General features: G+C 35.4%; 1 pseudogene; it reads right to left on the bottom strand.

Annotated features, from left to right (window-relative positions):
• Nucleotides 1–742: 742 nt before the first annotated feature.
• On the bottom strand, nucleotides 743–879 carry LOC122203102 (annotated as a pseudogene).
• Nucleotides 880–18,391: the final 17,512 nt, after the last annotated feature.

Here is an 18,391-nt window from a genome sequence, read left to right as displayed (position 1 = left end):
CTAAGGAGACGGACACCAATATATGTAGAAAAATTTCATTGTAGTGCTTATGTGACAATAGCAAGCATTCTAATTATGAATAATGACAAAGAGTTAAAAAAATGATACCACAGCCATTGAATTATTATATATCCATTAAGATTATTTCTTAAAGTTCATTGATGACAATAAAAATGCTCAAAATATATTAAATGGGACAAAGGGAAAAATCAGAATACAAACTAGTTTCCTAATTGAATTTTGTGTAAATAAATATGTACATTCAACATGAGTGTATTCTTGAAATAAATCCAATAAGAATATTAAAAGCGATGTAGTTGTAGAATGGTAGTGAAAATATATCTCAGATTCTCTGCACATTTTTGTGTTTGCCTGATTTTCTTTTTTTTCCGTGTTAGTCACACTTTGTTATGTGAAGACTCATTCCATCTCTATTAATATATTTTTTTAGTTATTTATTTTTAATTTTTTTTTAATATTTACTGTTTTGAAAGAGAGAGACAGAGACAGAGCATGAGTGGGGAAGGGGCAGAGAGACAGGGAGACACAGAATCAGAAGCAGACTCCAGGCTCTGAGCTGTCAGCACAGAGCCCGATGTGGGGCTCGAACTCACAAACTGCGAGTTCTTGACCTGAGCCAAAGTCGGATGCTTAACCAACTGAGCCATCCAGGCACCCATCTATTAACATTTTTAAATAAATGAATATTTAAAATTGAATATACCTTCACATTTATAGAAATAATAATTTTTCTAGCTAATATCTTGTGATATTCCTCCATTAAGTTATTATTTTCTTACTGGATAGAGGAAAAATCAGATATTAAACGGATAAGAACAGGTACCACACTTGATCTTAGCCAAAAGGCTGCAAAGCTACCTATTCTTTTATTATTATGATTATCTCTCCTTCTACTAATGAATCATTCTGAATAGCTAATATAAGTGCATGGCACAAAATTCAGTAGGTACATAGAGGTATTATAGTGAAAGTCAGTCTTTCTTCCTTCTCTTGCTTGCATCCACCTATCCACCTAATCCCCCTCCTTAGTGCAACTGATGTTATTGGGTTTTTGTTTATCATTCCAGATTCGGTTTATACTTTTTAAAATAACCCCCGACACATACACACACACACACACACACACACACAAGTGGCAGTATACCATTCTGTACTATTTTGCAAATTGTTTTTCTCAATATTTATTTGATATATTTTCATTTTTTTAATTACTTCAAAGAATTCAATATTAATGTAATGTGATTCATTAATTGTTCCCCTTACGATGGGCAATTGGGTAGTTTTTAGCTAATCTGAATTTGCAAACAATGCTGTAATGACTATCATTATGTACATCCTCTTGCAAAGCAGAGTTGTTGGGTTTCGATTTTTAGTTTTGAAAATTATTAACAAAATTCTTTCCATAGCTCTATACTGTTTATAAATGGGTATGCTGATTTCCCTTTGACACTATTGGATGTGATCAAGCTTTTTGTTCTTTGTCAACATGGAGATAAAAAATGTCATTTCATTGTAGTTTTAAAATGCCCTTCTCTTTAAGAGTGAGGTTGAGTTTTTCACATTTAACAGTCATTTGTATCTCACTTTGAAGCTGAAGTTTGTGGCATAGTATAATCTGACCTTTGCATCTCAATCCCTGCCTTTTAGAACATAGAACATGCCTTTTATCTCTTCAATAGATGGTGTACCAGTTTAGGTTTATTTTAACTGCAAGTAACATAAAATCCTGCCTCCACTGACTTTAACAATAAGGATAATCTTTTCTCTTACATTATATTATGTCCTAAATAGTGAAGGGTTGGATAATTCAGCTACTCATCAAGAAAACTGAGGTCCCTGGTCTTTCTATCTTTCTGATTGCCACCCACTAACTAGATTACCTCATGTTCACAAAATGGCTGCATCACAGCTAAACATCTCATTGACATATACAGCATCTAGAAGAAGAAGGATTATTTCTTACCATGAGTTTCTCTCTCTCTTTGACAAAGATACAAACTAAAAATGGACCATAACCTCCCATCAAGAGAGCCCCTATTGACAAGAAAAATGATAATAAAATGAAACTTATTTAAGGTTTGACAATTTGAATTACAGAAAGGTATAAAATGAGTAGTAAATATGTCCTTCTCTTCCACCTTCAGCCTCTCTCCGAATGAAACCACTGTTAAGTTCTTATAATTGCTTTGAGGAAAACAAAGAAGACAAAGACTGTGCACATACCTGAGTATCTCCTTTTATATTTCATGCATTCATTTGTTTATTTTAAACCCCAAAGTGATATTTTATATATTGTACTAGGCTTCACTTTTTTCACTCATTATTCCTTAAAGATCTTTCTAGTTTGCCCATAAAGTCATCTGTCTACCATAATTTTTTAATATGTCAATCCCTGTTGACCAAGATTTTGGTTTGTTACAGTTGGGGGTTTACTATAAACAATGCTGCAGTGGACATCCTTGTATATTTATTTTGGGATACTCCTTCAAATCCAAATTCCTACTAGTGGATCAAAGAGAAAGTACATTTTAAAATTTGATGGTAGGGGCGCCTGGGTGGCTCGGTGGGTTGGGCGTCCGACTTCGGCTCAGGTCACCATCTCACGGTCCGTGAATTTGAGCCCCGCGTCGGGCTCTGTGCTGACAGCTCAGAGCCTGGAGCCTGTTTCAGATTCTGTGTCTCCCTCTCTCTCTGCTCCTCCCCTGTTCATGCTCTGTCTCTCTCTGTCTCAAAAATAAATAAACGTTAAAAAAAATTGATGGTAAAATTTACCTCCCAAAAGGCTGTCCCAGTTTAGAGTGCCTGTTTCCTTTTGGTGGTGGAGACTCTTGCCTCTTCCAGGAGCCCTTTAACATCTGTAGGGTTGAGAATAGGTACTCACCAGGAAGCAGATGCACCCCCTCCGCTGGGGGCAGCAGCTGGCCCCCTCTATACACTTTGCCTCCTCCACTGCAAATCTTGGTGATTGTGAGGTGACAGTCTCAATGTGGGAGCCAGCAGCCTCTCTTTGGGTATAGGAAGCATACCTTAGATTTCCCTCATCATGTTAGCATGGTTGTCCTGACTGGCCCAAGGTGGGAGAGTGAAGAACCACATCCTCTAACTCATTCAAATGAAGAGGGCATGTACACAGAGTTCCCCTCCTGCTGCCTAAACAAAAATCCAGATAATCCCAGAGCAGGTGATACTCTCCTAGGCATGTGAAGAAGACTTGCTTCGGCAAGTGGGTCTTCCCCAACTCCTCTCCCACCTGACTGCTACAGAGTACCTGGCTTGTAACACTGCACTTGGCATGTTCGAGGCATCTGATCAGTTGCTGATGTGCTCACCCTTCCTTGTTGGTTGGTCATTTGCTGCATTGACTTTTCTGCAGCCTGGTGCCTTCTTTGAGGTGCCTTCCTGAGGATGCGCACTATCACTAAGCCTCACTTTATTTTTCTCCCTTTTTTGATCCTCATGTTTAGCAGAAGGAGTCTACCAGCTTTCAGGCTTGGAGATACTGATCGACAGGCAGCTGGGGTAAGTGCATCCTCCTTTTTTCCAAATTGTTCCCCATGGTTACATAACACTGTTGCCCTCCAACTTCGGTCCACTAAACTCTGTCTTGTGGCACAGTCCTTGTTGTTCCAGTCTGCAGACCCAGTCACTAAGCTGCCAATCCATAGCTCTGGGGCTAGACAGCAGGGCCAGGAAGATGGCTGAGCTCCTCGGGGTTCCTTTCTCCTGCCAGCTGCATATGACAAGGTTAAGAAAGCCAAGAAGCAGACAGCAGAGAGGACCCGGCAACTTGATGTGAGAAAGAAGGAAAAGTGAAGGCAACATGGTGGTGTGTGTGGCCCTGTCCTTGGGCCATATTCTTGCAGCTCCCTCACCTTCCTTCCTGGAGCTTCAGCTCCAGCAACTCAAAGCCTCTTGATCCTGGATCCGAGAAGAACCCTGGCGTCAGGAGTAGGTTTTAAGGACATTCACTCTTAGGAATAATAACCATATCTAAAGGAATATTTGAAACAGTAAGATGTGCCAAGAACCTTAAGCATTTTACATGTTTCAAACAGTATAAATCTCCAACCACTTTGTATGCTAGATTTTTATTTTCTCTCTTTGTTTTCAGATGGGGAAACTGAGTCAAAGGAAATTAATTCTCCTGAGACCATAAAATGAAAATACAGCAAAATAGCATTCATGTTTGAATCTGATGAATTTATTTTTTAACGCTTATTTATCTATTTTGAGAGAGAGAAGGAGAGAGAGAGAAAGAGAGCAGAGGAGGGGCAGAAAGAGAAGGAGACAGAAAACCCCAAGCAGGTTCGAGCTGTGAGTACAAAGCCGATGTGGGGCTCAAACCCACAAACCATGATATCATGAACTGCGCCAAAATCAAGAGTTGGACGCTTAACCAAATGAGTCACTCAGGCACCCGACTCTGATGAATTTAGTTTAATCCTCTAAGTTATAGTGTTCATTGTTTGTGTATAGTATTTATAACACTAATTAATTAACACATCACACTAATAAATGAATTAACATATGAAGTATTTCGTACATCAAAGTTGAAAGAATATTCAGCCTCAGTCTACACTAAATCATTGGAATTTGATAATTCAAGGCTCATGGACATTTTCCAGGTTTTAATAATTGTGTTAAATTTCTTCCTAAAAGAAAAATAACAAGTTTTATTACTATTATTATTGTTTCTAAAATAACCTGTAGAACAAATAACATAGTATTGAAAACATGTCTAGTGATTAGCTTCTAAAGCACTCCCCCTTCCATTGCACAGAAATGCTTTTCTGCATTGGTAATAATGTGTTATGTAAAATAATTTGTGACCTCAGCTTATAACTAGGCTGCTTATAATTAACATTATTGAAGAACTGTGAGTCCTAACCATATCTTCAGTAGAAGGGAACATACTGAGAGGGAGAAAAATTCCTATTAATTATTTTTAACAGTTTGTTACACTTTTGCCAGAAGATTCTATTTAATAGCGTTTTCATTTTATAACACTCTACATTTTAAATATATATTTACTAACAGATGCTAGCAGTGTGATTAAAAATATAAGAAGTTATTTGAAGCAAATATTAGTATTTAAAATACCTGCAAGTAACTACACACATTAGTAGGGTGTTGTCTTTTTATTCAAAATCAATGTATTCTATGCTAGCTAAATGAATTATAAAATTGCCAAATGAGTCTCTGGTATTTCCAAAAACGAACTTACCTGATTTCAACCAAAATCCATATTCTTCGAAAATTATATAGTGTGTACTCCAATATATATAAATTATCAGTAGAAGTCTCATTTCATATTTTTTTTAACGGCCAGCTTCTTCTGTACTGTCAGTGTTAGAGTTGGCTCTGGTGCTTTCCTGAACAAACAAACAAAAGTGTAGTTAGCAGCCGGGAATCCGTTTCAAGCTCTCAGTTCAGTCCCTGCAGGGCTCTTTCAGTAATGATGCAAAATTTCTTCCTGTATTTCATTTCTTCGATTTCATATTTTTTCTAAATTAACAATACTTCTCAAATAGATGGAAGTTTGTCACATTAGACTGAAAACAAAAATACAAACATCAAAATGAATTTGACAGCACAAATTCTTCTGTAGCTGATCTTGTAGTTCTTTTTTATTATATTTCTAAAGACTTCTGACAGAGGTTTTATCTGAATATATAGGAATAAGACTATATACATATACATATACTTGTATGTTATGTATTTTTTAGAAACAGGACAATTGCAGCAATAACAGTCTATTTTGTTTTCTTTGCTTTTAGGGAGGAAGAGTAAATAAAGTCTCAAACATCCTGAGAAAATTGTACTTTTCCTATGGAGCCCAAAATTAGTGAAATGGATGTCTAAGAGTATTTTATACTTGAAATACAGCACTGTAATTAAAAATCTGAGCATAAAACCTCAACTTACTGCAAAGTAGCTTTTAGTTTTTAATGTGATTAAAGACTTATAAGTTGTAATGCAACTAGTTTTGTATTAACAGATTGAATAGTAGAATGAATTACAACTGCTACAAAATTCTGATGTAAGTCAGAAGAATCAAAATGGAATCAAAGTGTATTTTCTTTAAATGCAAAATAATATACGTACTATGAATCTGCTTAAAAATGTGTGTTGTGTCTGTGTCTGATATATATATAGTTTTATAAAGTGTACTTATACAAATACAATTTTCCAATGATTTCATTTAAAACTATTTATCTGTTTACTATGACAACTAAAACAATAAAAAAATACATATTATATTTAATTCCACTTCAAGGTTTAAGATAATAATAGATAGATAGATAGATAGATAGATAGATAGATAGATGATAGATAGATAAAAATAACAAGGCATTCATTACTTAATGTTGGTCATAACTTTATTAAGATTTAAAATATTTCAATAGTCTTAATTTTGATACTGTATTTGCTATAGTAATCAACTAAACCAAAAATTCATCTAGGAATATCAGGCTTTCAACAAAGAAAAATGTTTGTCATTAGCATGCCCAAATATTACAGCATTTGAAAAAATAAAAATCCAGTATATGTAAAGAGAAATGACAGAAAAATTTGCCCCAAAGCAAACACAGCAAAAGTTCTAAAGGAATAGCAAATGAAACTTAAACAAAGATGAATTCCATAATAACTCCACATTATTTTTCTTTAAAAACCATAGCAGTTTAGATCTTAAATGATGTTAACATACATCAACAGCCCAGCTCTCAGAAAAATCACAAGATCCAAGTTTCCTTTGCTATCAGCATGTATTTGTCTCCCTTCCAATATTTGAATTGATCTTTATTTATTCAGTATAAATTACTATGGAAATGTTTTAATGAAAAATAACAAAATCCAAGGACAAAAAAAAATAGCTGGTTATGTAATATGTTATTTAATCTTTTTAAATGAAGCGTCATTTTAGAAATAAATAGACTAAAGACAGACTAGTTAATTATATGCATTCTCTTGAGTTAGTTCTTTATGATTTGACAACTTGCACGGCAGCTGTTCCCGTAAATATGACAATAAATTTCTAAATCTCCAGAGAACTGGTAAATACAGGCAGATGCACTTAACTGCTGGTGGGCAACAAAAGTCAGACTGCAGGAAACTGTGGCACTAATGTAGCTCTTGATTAATCTCTAATTACAGTTTTGTCATCTTAGCAGGGAGACAAAACTATATCACTTCCTAAATAGGCAAGCAGCATTTTGGCACCTAGCAACCAACAGTTCGTTCCTATTAGCTGCAGTGGACTCGATGCTGTTACATGGGAGGTGGTTATGGATCACTGCTCTATTATTTATGGAGCAGCATTTCCAGAGGCCTTCACAACGGTAGATAAATTAGCAGCTTAATAGGCCAGCACTAACTAAAAACATAGCATAAGCTGAAACATCAAGTATGAAATTAAAATGTGACTTGCCCATAATGTTTGCATCCTACATGGAAAGAAATGCTCCCTTATTTTTTGTTGATTATTCCACATACATAGCATGAGTGTGAGCATATTAATGAAAACTATAGAGACACCTTTTCAATCACTTCATGTTGTTTCGTAAAGTGCTTACAGGAAATCTTTCAGAGAGACATTTTTAAAAATTCGTTTTCCTCCCCCTGAAGGGATTCTCTTGGTTTCGTTCTTCAGCCCAGGGATGGTAGGTGGCAGGCATTAATTAGAACTAGCACAACCACAAGAGAGCCCTAAGTGTCTGTGTAAAAGTGCCTTATTATGCTCAAAACGGGCAAATGAGGCCGATTTTCATCATGCTTCCACTTCCCTTTCACTTTGGGTACGATGAAAAAGTCTAAGAAATGACCTCACACTTCTGTCCGTGTCAGTAATTTGAAAGGAGATATAAAATTCTTAAGAATTTTTTTTCAAAAGCCAATCCATAGGCTGGTTTACTTAATTAAAATTAATTAGCATCTTCCTTTATCCTCATAGTGGAGATCCTATTATTAATATGATCCTGCTCAGGAGATCCAAAATGTAATATTCAAAATGATGACTTTTCATTTCCTCCAATTTTACTAAAAATTCTTTTTAAACAAAATGGCATGATACATATTTTTAAAGCATCCTGTATTTCTCAATTATATTTTTCAATTCCTATTATAAGAATTTCATCCAAAATGAAAATGTCCTATATTTCATTGTTGCATTACTTCAGAAGAATAATTTTTTTCTGACAACACAAGTTGTAACGTTATTATTTTTTTTAAAAAAAACAACATTGCAGTGAGATATTATGAACTAAATGAAATTTCTTTTAATTCAGCTGCCCTGGATAGCCTACAGCAGTTGAGAAGCCATCTTACTGAAATAAGACCACTCTAGAAACTGTTTCCATTTATAAATTTATCTTTCGATGAATTCTTCCTTAATGATGGCTCAAGTATCTATCATCACAAATTCTGAATGTAGGGGTGCCTGGGTGGCTCAATCAGTTAAACGTGTGACCCTTGGTTTCGGTTCAGGTCATGATCTCACAGCTTTCTGGGTTCGAGCCCCATGCTCTCTGCTGGCAGCATGGAGGCTGCTTGGAATTCTCTCTCTTTCCTCTCTCTCTGTCCCTCCCCCACCCATACTGCCTCTGTCTCTCTCAAAATAAATAAATAAACTTAAAAAAACTCACAAATTCTGAATATAAATTTTCAATATCATTATGTCAATTTATCCCACAAGGAAATAATGGAAGATGGCAAAGATTGGAAAGAAAGCTATGGGTTCAATTCTAGCATATACAGCAGGTGTCTTTGAGATATCCAAGTGAAGATGTAGCTAGCCAGTGTGATAGGTCTGAAATTCAGACAACTTGGAGCTAAAAATTGAAATCTCAGAATCATTATTCCAGAGACAGTAATTGAAGTCATAGGCATGGATGAGACAGTGTAAAGAGAGAATGGAACATGAGAGAGGAGTGAAAATCAGGAACAAGCCTTGAGGAATTTCAACATTTAGGAACCAGTTAGAAAAATTTGAAATGGAAAGAAAACTGAGAAGAAATGGCAAAAGAGTACAAGAAAAAGTGGCAAATGTGCCAATGCCAATGCCAAGGGATTTTTGGAAAATGGAAAAACCACTTGAATACAATCAGAAGATCCAGTATTGAGAGGATTGGGGGGGAAACTCGATATTCTGACTTATAGCAAAGTGAACAGAACTATTCCAAGAGAATAATGAAAATAGATGGAAACCAACTCTGAGAGAGTTGAAGTGGTGTTTAGGGGTGGTAAGGGTATAAACAGGTAGGAAGTTTATTCTTATGGTTTTCAGTCCCTGAGAGTTTTCTCAGATGCTCATGGCACTTGGGTAACCCTATAACTATGATGACCAGTAGAAATAGTGTAGCAATTCTCAGGTAAGCCTAGCAAGCTTTGTCTCTGTCTCCGTCGGAACTCCCACAAAATGATTAAGGTGAAATTACACCTTTATTCCTAAATTCTGCTTGTTAGGCTAATTTTCTGTAGACCTAACACAACATAGGTTATAAGATAGAAAATCATGTTCTTCATAGAAAAACATGATAAAAACAGAATAATACAGCATAGAGAATATGGAGAAGGTACCTTTGACTTTTTATATTCTCTCTTAATTCACAGACTTGGACCTTTGCTATGAGTATGTTCCTTCTTTTTTTTCCCTCCCATTTTCTATTTTCATGCTTCCAAATCTTCTCCTACCACCTGCCCTCAGGAAATCCCTCCTTGCTTCCTGAATTTTGAGTCCCTCCCTTCCCCACAATTCTTATATTCAACCTTGGTCTCTTTTCTGTGCCTTACAGAGTAAAGTATTTCAACTTAGTCGGATGATCATGAAGGTTGTGTTTTGCTTATGTCTTTTGGTTCTAAATAGAAAGTTCTATGGCCTGTAGGCAAGAAGTGAGGGCAAAAGCAGATGCTCCCATTCTAGCTTACTTCCCTATTGAGATGAGCTATAACTAAGTTTTTCACTTGTTTACCTAAAAATCAAACTCATCTGACTTCAGTGGTAATGCAGTCTAATCTCATTTGCATAGAACATATTCCTTCTTTGAACATGATTTTAATTTCACTTGTGTGGGAAAATTACATAACTATTATTTGCAAATAAATAATTTTTTTCTTGGGTAAGGTATTATAGGTCCTACCACACTAGTGTAAACTACTCTTTCTTTCTTGGCCCTCCAAATCTCCCCTTACACAGAATGAGGGCAGGGTGGTTTCCAAACTACTATCCTTCTTAAATTTTGAGAAATTTAGGATGTGCGGGATCCAGAGCAATTAATGGTGAAAAGACTGGCTATAGAGAAAAAATATACAACTTCTCTTAAAGAAGGGAACAAGGAGAAAACATATGCAAATGTCAAATAATTAAATAATAATTTGAGTGAATTTTTGTCTATGTTCTCTATTGTCTTTGTGATGGAGAAAACATGCCCAGTTGTTGACAGTAATTACAGTGGAATGGCAGATTGTTTTTGAACTGACTAAAGAAGATTTAAAATAGTTTTTGTTGTAAGTGCCAGGAGAGTGAGTCAACTGGAAAAACATAGTAGAAATTCTGTGCTGATTAAAGAACATTTGAGACTGGTAATCGTAAATTGACAGTGGTACCAATTTTATTCTAATCCATAATTTTCTTGAACAGTAATCAGCTGCAAAATAATAGAAAGTTAGTAAATATTTTTGTTCACCCATGGTTTGGGTTTTGCCAAATTAATAATCTAAGATAAAGAAGCAAGATTGTTACTGTAATGATAGACCATGGAAACTAAACTGAATGTGAACAAAAACAAAAGGAGAAGGGGACATAACTGATAAAAAGAAGAGAGTCTCCAAGAACTCAGGAAAAGTCCCAGTAGGGATATTGGAGCTCTCAAGCTAGAATTATAGGAAAATTTTATCAGAGAATCCCATGCTCTATTTCAGTGATTTGGGGTCGTAGAGTTATTTCTGGCAATGACAGTGTTCAACATGTGACTTTGGTAGTGTGGATGAAGTAAAGTTAAATCAAGAAACATGTATGTCAGGGAACTGGATGAGTCAGTCCTGTGGATATTGACACGTCCACAGAAGACAGAGAAAACCCTCATGCGCCAACATTAACCTTTATGAAGAAGGAACCAGTGATTCAGCTATAGAGCACTAGCCCCCCAAATAGGTTATTTTTACTTTATTTTATTTACTTATTTTAAGTAGGATCCATGCCCAATGTGGGGGCTTGAACTCATGGCTCTGATATCAAAAGTCAGATGCTCAGGGTGCCTGGGGGGGGCTCAGTCAGTTAAGCATCTGACTTGGGCTCAGGTCACGATCTCAGAGTTCATGGGTTCGAGCTCCGTGTTGTACTCTGTGCTCACAGCTCAGAGCCTGGAGCTTGCTTTGGATTCTGTTTCCCTCTCTCTCTCCCCCTCCCCCACTCGTACTCTGTCTCTCTCTTAAAAATAAAGAAACATTAAATTTTTTTTAAAAAAAGAGTCAGGTGCTCTACTAACTGAGCCAGCCAGACATCCCTTTACTTTATTTTAAATAACGTGAATTGGGAATAATTGTCTGGAGAAGCAATCAACAACAAGGAGGACACCAACCCCTCCTCTAAGCCACTAGTCAAATCAAAGAATTAATACAGGATAACGGAAAACAACACTGGAAAAAACATTCTAAAACGCTCCATAGGAAACACTATAAATAAAATAATTGTTTTTTCCCTTAAAAAACAGATTGCTTGTAGTTTAGATAACTGAACTATTAAACTATTAAAAAATAAACAGAAATGAGTATATTACAGTGATTATAATTTTAAAAGTTCTCGTTTTTAGCATTCCTAGATTACTTTTCTTCTATAAAAAGACAGGGAAAATCTTCATGAAGCCTTGAGCAAGAGGTGTCATCTGAGATAGTGTGTGAATGGGGTGGAAATGCCAGACAAAACCTTCCTTAGTGAGCACATGAAACACCTAGCTAACCTTCAAGAAGAGACACAGTCAATTAGTTTTAATAGTTTGGGTATTCGGGAAGATTTGTTTAATGATGACACCCTCATTTTACTGAATCAATACTGGGGGTGTTTTACAATGAAATGTCTCTCTCTTGTGAGTAATTTACAATAAATAAATCCATAAATCTATCAAGACAGAAAATAAAGCCCCTTTACTAGTCTGGGAATCTATAAGATATGCATGGTTAAAGCTCAGCAAGAACTTTTGACACCAAAGTTTCAGGTCAGCAGATAGGTCACTGGACCTCTAGCAGTAAATTTGGGCAGGGCTGTTCAAAATGACTTACTCATTAAGGATTTGTTTACTGATCATGGGTTTTTTGTGCATAAATAAGGTATATCAAAAAGTGGATTACATTTTTGCAGAAAACAATCTCCTTACTTGACATTTGCTATCAGGTTCTATCCTTCTTAATGTTGTGTGTTTACATTCTATAGTTCAGTCTCTGTGTCATAATTCAGACACTTACTAACTAGTTCTGTGACCTTGAACAATTTAATCTCTCTATGCCTCAGTTCCTTTATCTATAAAATGAGGTAGTAATAGCACTTGCTTATATAATAGTTTTGAGAGTAAAATAAATTAGTCTGTGCATAGTACTTAAAGCAGGAAAAAAAAAAAGCCAGGCCTGGAGTAAGCACTCAGTAGCTATAATCTATTACTGTTACATTATTGTCATTATTATTAATGGTAAAATGACCAGGGTAGCAATATTATATATAATACTTCAGGCATGAGAAGGAAGTAAGTGTTTACATTTTTAGGAATATAACTAATTTTTATGCCCTTTATTGAAATTTCTACAAGTCAATATATCAATTTTTAAATCTGGTTATTGATCTTTCAGTAATAATCAGAACACAATGTAAGCGAAAATGTTCAATTTTCTAAGTTTTTTTTTTTTTTAAAAGGTAAAAAAAAACGGATGGACATAGGCATTGATCCTCTACTGGAAAAAAAAAGTGTATTGGAATTACAAATGATCCATCTACATTGATTCTTTGGGCTTTGTGACCATTTGGGTACATTTGCCATCCTCCTCTTTCTCACTCAACATTAGGTCCTTGATTTCATTTTTCCAACCATATATACGCGTTAGTATATCTCTGGCAAAAGCACAACTGGCATTTTTACATTTTAATTATATTCATTCTTTCTTTCAGCAACCTGAAACTGTCGCTGCACTGAATGATAGTAAAAATGAACATTCATTTAGTATTTACTAAATGTCAGGCCCTATTTTAAACAATCTCATGGACAAGACACTATTAAAATTTCACATTACAAATGGAGAGACAAAGAGGTGGAATAAGTTGCCAAAGTATGTAGAGCCACTAAATGGTAAAGGTAAAATGTCAGACTTCCTTCAGGAAATCTGACTCTAAGCAAGAGTCAGATTGACACTTTGCTGAGTAGTCTGGACTGCTGTAAGCTTCACCATCCTCTGACCCTGAGGCATCCTCTGGTAGCTAGTCACAAAGACAATTAAACTAGTCAAGGCATCTACATTGTGATTGCCATGTAAGATCTTGCTTCTCAAGGGAGGTTGGTTGGCTTGCTTATTGCCTGCTGCAATAGGTGTTAAGACTTACTCCTGGTTCTTTAACTACTGTGCAACCTACTGAGTGTGAAGCCATTATATGGTCTGTGTGGAACCATCTCATGATGGGAAAAAATGTCACAATGCTGATGCTTTTAGTGTTTGCTGTGCCGTGAGCAATGAATAGATCAGTACCCTCATCTATTGGGACTTATTATCTACTTTTAGCACCTTTGAAGTTGTGGTAAATCAACCTGCTCGTTTGCTTAGTTATCTCTTTTGGAGTCTTGATGCCCCTTGTCATCTTCTATAAGATTAATGTTCTTCCTTGACAAATATATATATTAATCACTAATACTACTGCCTCTCAAATTTATCCACTGGGTCCTTAGCTCTTCTTCCCATTGCTAATCACCTCTGACTCCCTGAGTCAGGGTGAAATATCATCCAGGATCAAATCCATTGGATGGGAAATATTTCATTCCACATTTTACATGTTTATAAGATTTATATACTTTATAGTATATTACAGTATATTCTTTGAGGCAAGGCTATTTATACTTTATTTCTGTAACACCAGATGCTAGTATATTTCATGATATATAAAAGATACTCAATACGTGTATGTTGAATGAATGAATGAATGAATGAATGAAAAAATTAATGAATGAGCAATTGAAAGAATGTACATACAATAATTGGTTTTTCCTACTTGGCAATTGTTCCATTATCACTTTTTACTTCTACTACCTACTTAGAGCAGAATGGGTCTCCCCCGTTGAAATGCCTTTCTTCTGAGAGGCACTGTATACTGTAAAAGTGTACTCATTAGCATTCAGTCATTCTGCATGTGTTCTTTTTGAAAAGCAATGTGACACTGTATAATAATACCCCTTAAGCTCCAGGATTAATTAGCAGAATTCTAATCATAGATTTGCTCTAAGCAGCTCATTTGATTTTTCTGAACTGCAAGAGACTCATCTTTTAAAATGAAGCTATTAATATTTGCTTTATGTCACAGATTTTTTGAAAAGAACAAATGTTATTAATCTATGCAAATAAGTTGCAAAGAATTTGGCTGCAAGTAAGAGAATGGCCAGTTTAAAACAGTTTGAACAATGAGATATATTGTCTCAAATAAAAAGGAATTAGGAGGAAGGGAGGCTCCACGTTTTATTAATTCAGTGACTTGACAATATAATTGGGTCATTGAGAAAGTGGTCTTTCCCTTTTCCTCTCTGAAGGAAAAAAATGGAAAGTCCTGAGTATGGCTCTTTAATCTAACACTATGGTACCAAGGGGTTTCTGTGATTCTATGTTCCACATGCAGACATGACAGCATCTGGAAGCCAGAAAAAGCAGCTATTTCCTTTTTAATGTATTTTTAAGATTGAAGAAAACAAATCCCCACTGATTGCCCTCATGTTTGATTGACAAAAGAATAGGACCACCATGATTTTCCTTATAGCAATGTTTCTCAAGCTTCATGCATACTGATTCAGTCCTTTCCATCTCTGCTTCTTCTCTGCAAGTTCAGCATTTACATTACATTATACATTGTACACAGGTGAGCAAAAGTTGTAAATAAATGCCTATGGATTTATTTTCAAAGATCTAATCTCAGTTGAGTATTAAAAAGACACTAAGTACAGACTCCTTATAATATTGTTGAAGAATCATTCACCATCTGTGACACACTGTCCAATCAAAATTATCTTATGGCAAAGTATAAAGCTCCTAATCATGATCAAAGTCTACCATGCTGAGAACAATGAACTCAATGTTGACACTATCTTCCGACTTCCACCAATAAACTTTCTACCATTTTTACCATTAAACTTTTGATCTCAATAATATTTTTGCTTCTAATGTGTAGCTAGTCTTGCTATTTTAAAAACTGCAAAAAACATCAATCAGATCTGTTACTTATACATTTGTGATCCTACTGGGCAGGCTCAATCTCTGGGTTTTTTTTTTTAATGTTTATTAATTATTTTGAGAGAGATACAGAGTGAGCAGGCAAGGGGCAGAAAGGGAATCAGAGAATCCCAAGCAAGCTCCACACTGTCAGCATGAAGCCTGATGCGGGGCTTGAATTCATGAACTGTGAGATCATGACCTGAGCAGAAACCAAGAGTTGGACGCTTAACTGACTGAACCACCCAGGTGCTCATCAATCTCTGTTTTTTGATAAAGACCTATTATTTCACCTGCTGCCACATCTTATAGGACAATGTAGCTCCTACCAAAAATAAGGCAGTAAAAAATGAATTCACAAATGTAGAACAAAATCTTTTACTAGGGACCCACCAATTGGGCAGCATTCACACCAAACTGAAGAATATAGCCTAGGTCTTCATAGAGACATACTACATGTGTCTGGGTAACAACTTTCCATGTGAACAAGCACATGAGCAAGGGGTCACCATTATTCCCAGCAAGAATGTCCACAACAAGATAGTACGCTCTGCCACACATCTGATGAAGGGGCTTCAGAGTGGCCTCATGAGAATTATCCCTATTTTGTTACAGAAGAAGGAGAGAGAAAGGAAAAATTATGTTCCTGAGTCTCAGCCCTGGATCAGGAAATCATTTAAGTAGATTCTGACACTAAAGAAATGTTGAATCTCTTGAACTTTGGCAATCTGTCCAACCTTAAGGTTACTCTCAGCCCATAGCTGGAATGGATTTCAAAACACCATATGGAGCCATTTGAATCTTTCTGCTATACTGTAATATTGTCAATAAACCTGGGACAACAACATAAAAGTAGACTGAGAAGTAAATCTAGCTCTCTCCAAAATATTGACCCAGTGTGACCCTTCTTTGGCAAAGATACAACACAGAACCATTGTGTTTAATGAATAGCAAATGTTCAAAAAGGACAGAAAAAGGAGAGTAGAAGCAGTAAAAAAGGAAATTCAAGATCTAGGCCCAAAGAGATAAGTTGGAAAAATATATTTGCTCTTGTACAGTTGCATGCATGAGTATGTGCATATATACATGCAATTGTACATGAGCATATTCATATACATATGTGTATACTGTGTATGAGCATATACATAATTGTGCATATACATACACATGCACCTTTATATATGTTCATATTCACATACATGTATAAATATAAATTTATGAATAGACTATTTAATAAATGATTGCGTTTGATAGAAGTGATCTGGTCCCCCTTTGTGAGGCTAAATGAGAGATATACGTAAGGTAAAATCAATTGGTGATTAGTAGCAGAAACAAAAACTGTACAACAAGCTCCTGATGGATCACTAGAGAAGAGCAGTGCTTTGCAAGGCCCAGTCATGGGGAAGTGCTCATTTGACTGCATAACTGGAACTAGGGGAAGTTTTTGAATATTAATTCCCGGACCTTATTCGTGAAGAAACTGATCCAGAGCAGAAGCTAAACATATATACATGATTAATCCAAATAGCGATGCTCAGGATATGAAACAAAATACAAAGGACTGGATAATCCATCTCCATTTGCACTGTTCCCAAATGTACCTTTCAGTTCCATCATTCTATTAAGCTGGGCAATGTGACTTCTCCTCTTTCCTTTAATTCTCTATCATCCTTTAAATACATTGCTTCACTTGAAGAAACACGGGTTTGTTTTTGCAATGTAATAAAGTCCAACTAACGATAAAACACCACACCTTTCGTTTACTTTATACTTTTGCAAAAAAATTTCTTCTATAGCTACATACATTGAAGATGGTAATTATTCATTGAATCACAAAAGTAGACATTGAATTATAAATTTATATGTTTCAGTTCAATTTTCAAGAAAGAAATAACCCATTCTCCTGGTGTGATAGTGTCTATAAATATCATTTATCTTATAAGGGTACATGTTATTGTTTCATAATGCTAATATTTAAAAAGTTCTAAGATGTCTCATTAAAATTCCATCTCAAAATTATCATTAGAATATATGAAAAAATTAGGTATTATTTAAAATTTAAATGATACTGAAATTTAAATTTAAAATTTAAATGATACTAAAATTTAAATGATACTAATGTTTATAATATAAAACATTATAAGAAATATATGAAAGTAAGAAATTAATCAATCAATGAATGTGTTAGGGTTCTCCAGAGGAACAGAATCAATAGGATGTATGTGTGTGTGTCTATATCTGTATCTGTATCTATACATATATCTATATCTATATCTATATCTATATCTATATCTATATCTATATCTATATCTATATCATCACCTATATCTAACTATATCCACAGGAAGAGATCAAGACAGAAAAGTAAGCATAATAGAATAGGTTTATGATACAAATTAGAAAACTCACCAACTGACCATGTTGTTTTGGAGGGACTTTAGGACATTTTGATTACCAAGGTGATAAGGAATGCACTAATGAGGGTGGCAGGAGCATAGTTTAAAATCTCATTAATATCTGTGCTTTTATTGAGATATTGAGATTTTAGTTAAGAGAGGCTATTACAGAAAGAGCCTCTCTGGTAATAATGGAGATGTTGCAGTCTTGGAATAGCAGAGGCCAGATGGCAGCATTTAACTGTCTGAACTAAGGTAAGTGTAATTAATGCAATGAGCAGCAAAGTTGGGAGGGCAGACAGGGGTGCATAACACCCAGAGTTCTAGGAAGATGGCTCATAAAACATAGGCAGCTAAGAAATATACATATAATATATACAATCAATTAATAAACATAATTGAAAAATATTAAGAATGAGGTTAGCAATGCCAAATGTCTTTTTCAGTTACCAGACTAGGCCAGTTCTTAGAACCATATTCTATTGACTTGAGCTGGGTCTCCATGAGAAAGGATCCTGCAATACCAGAGC

Source organism: Panthera leo, chromosome A1 (genome assembly GCF_018350215.1).
Source record: "Panthera leo isolate Ple1 chromosome A1, P.leo_Ple1_pat1.1, whole genome shotgun sequence".
In the NCBI taxonomy this organism is placed as follows: domain Eukaryota; kingdom Metazoa; phylum Chordata; class Mammalia; order Carnivora; family Felidae; genus Panthera; species Panthera leo.
Note: the sequence above shows the minus strand (reverse complement) of the source record. Positions and strands in the feature narration are given on the sequence as shown.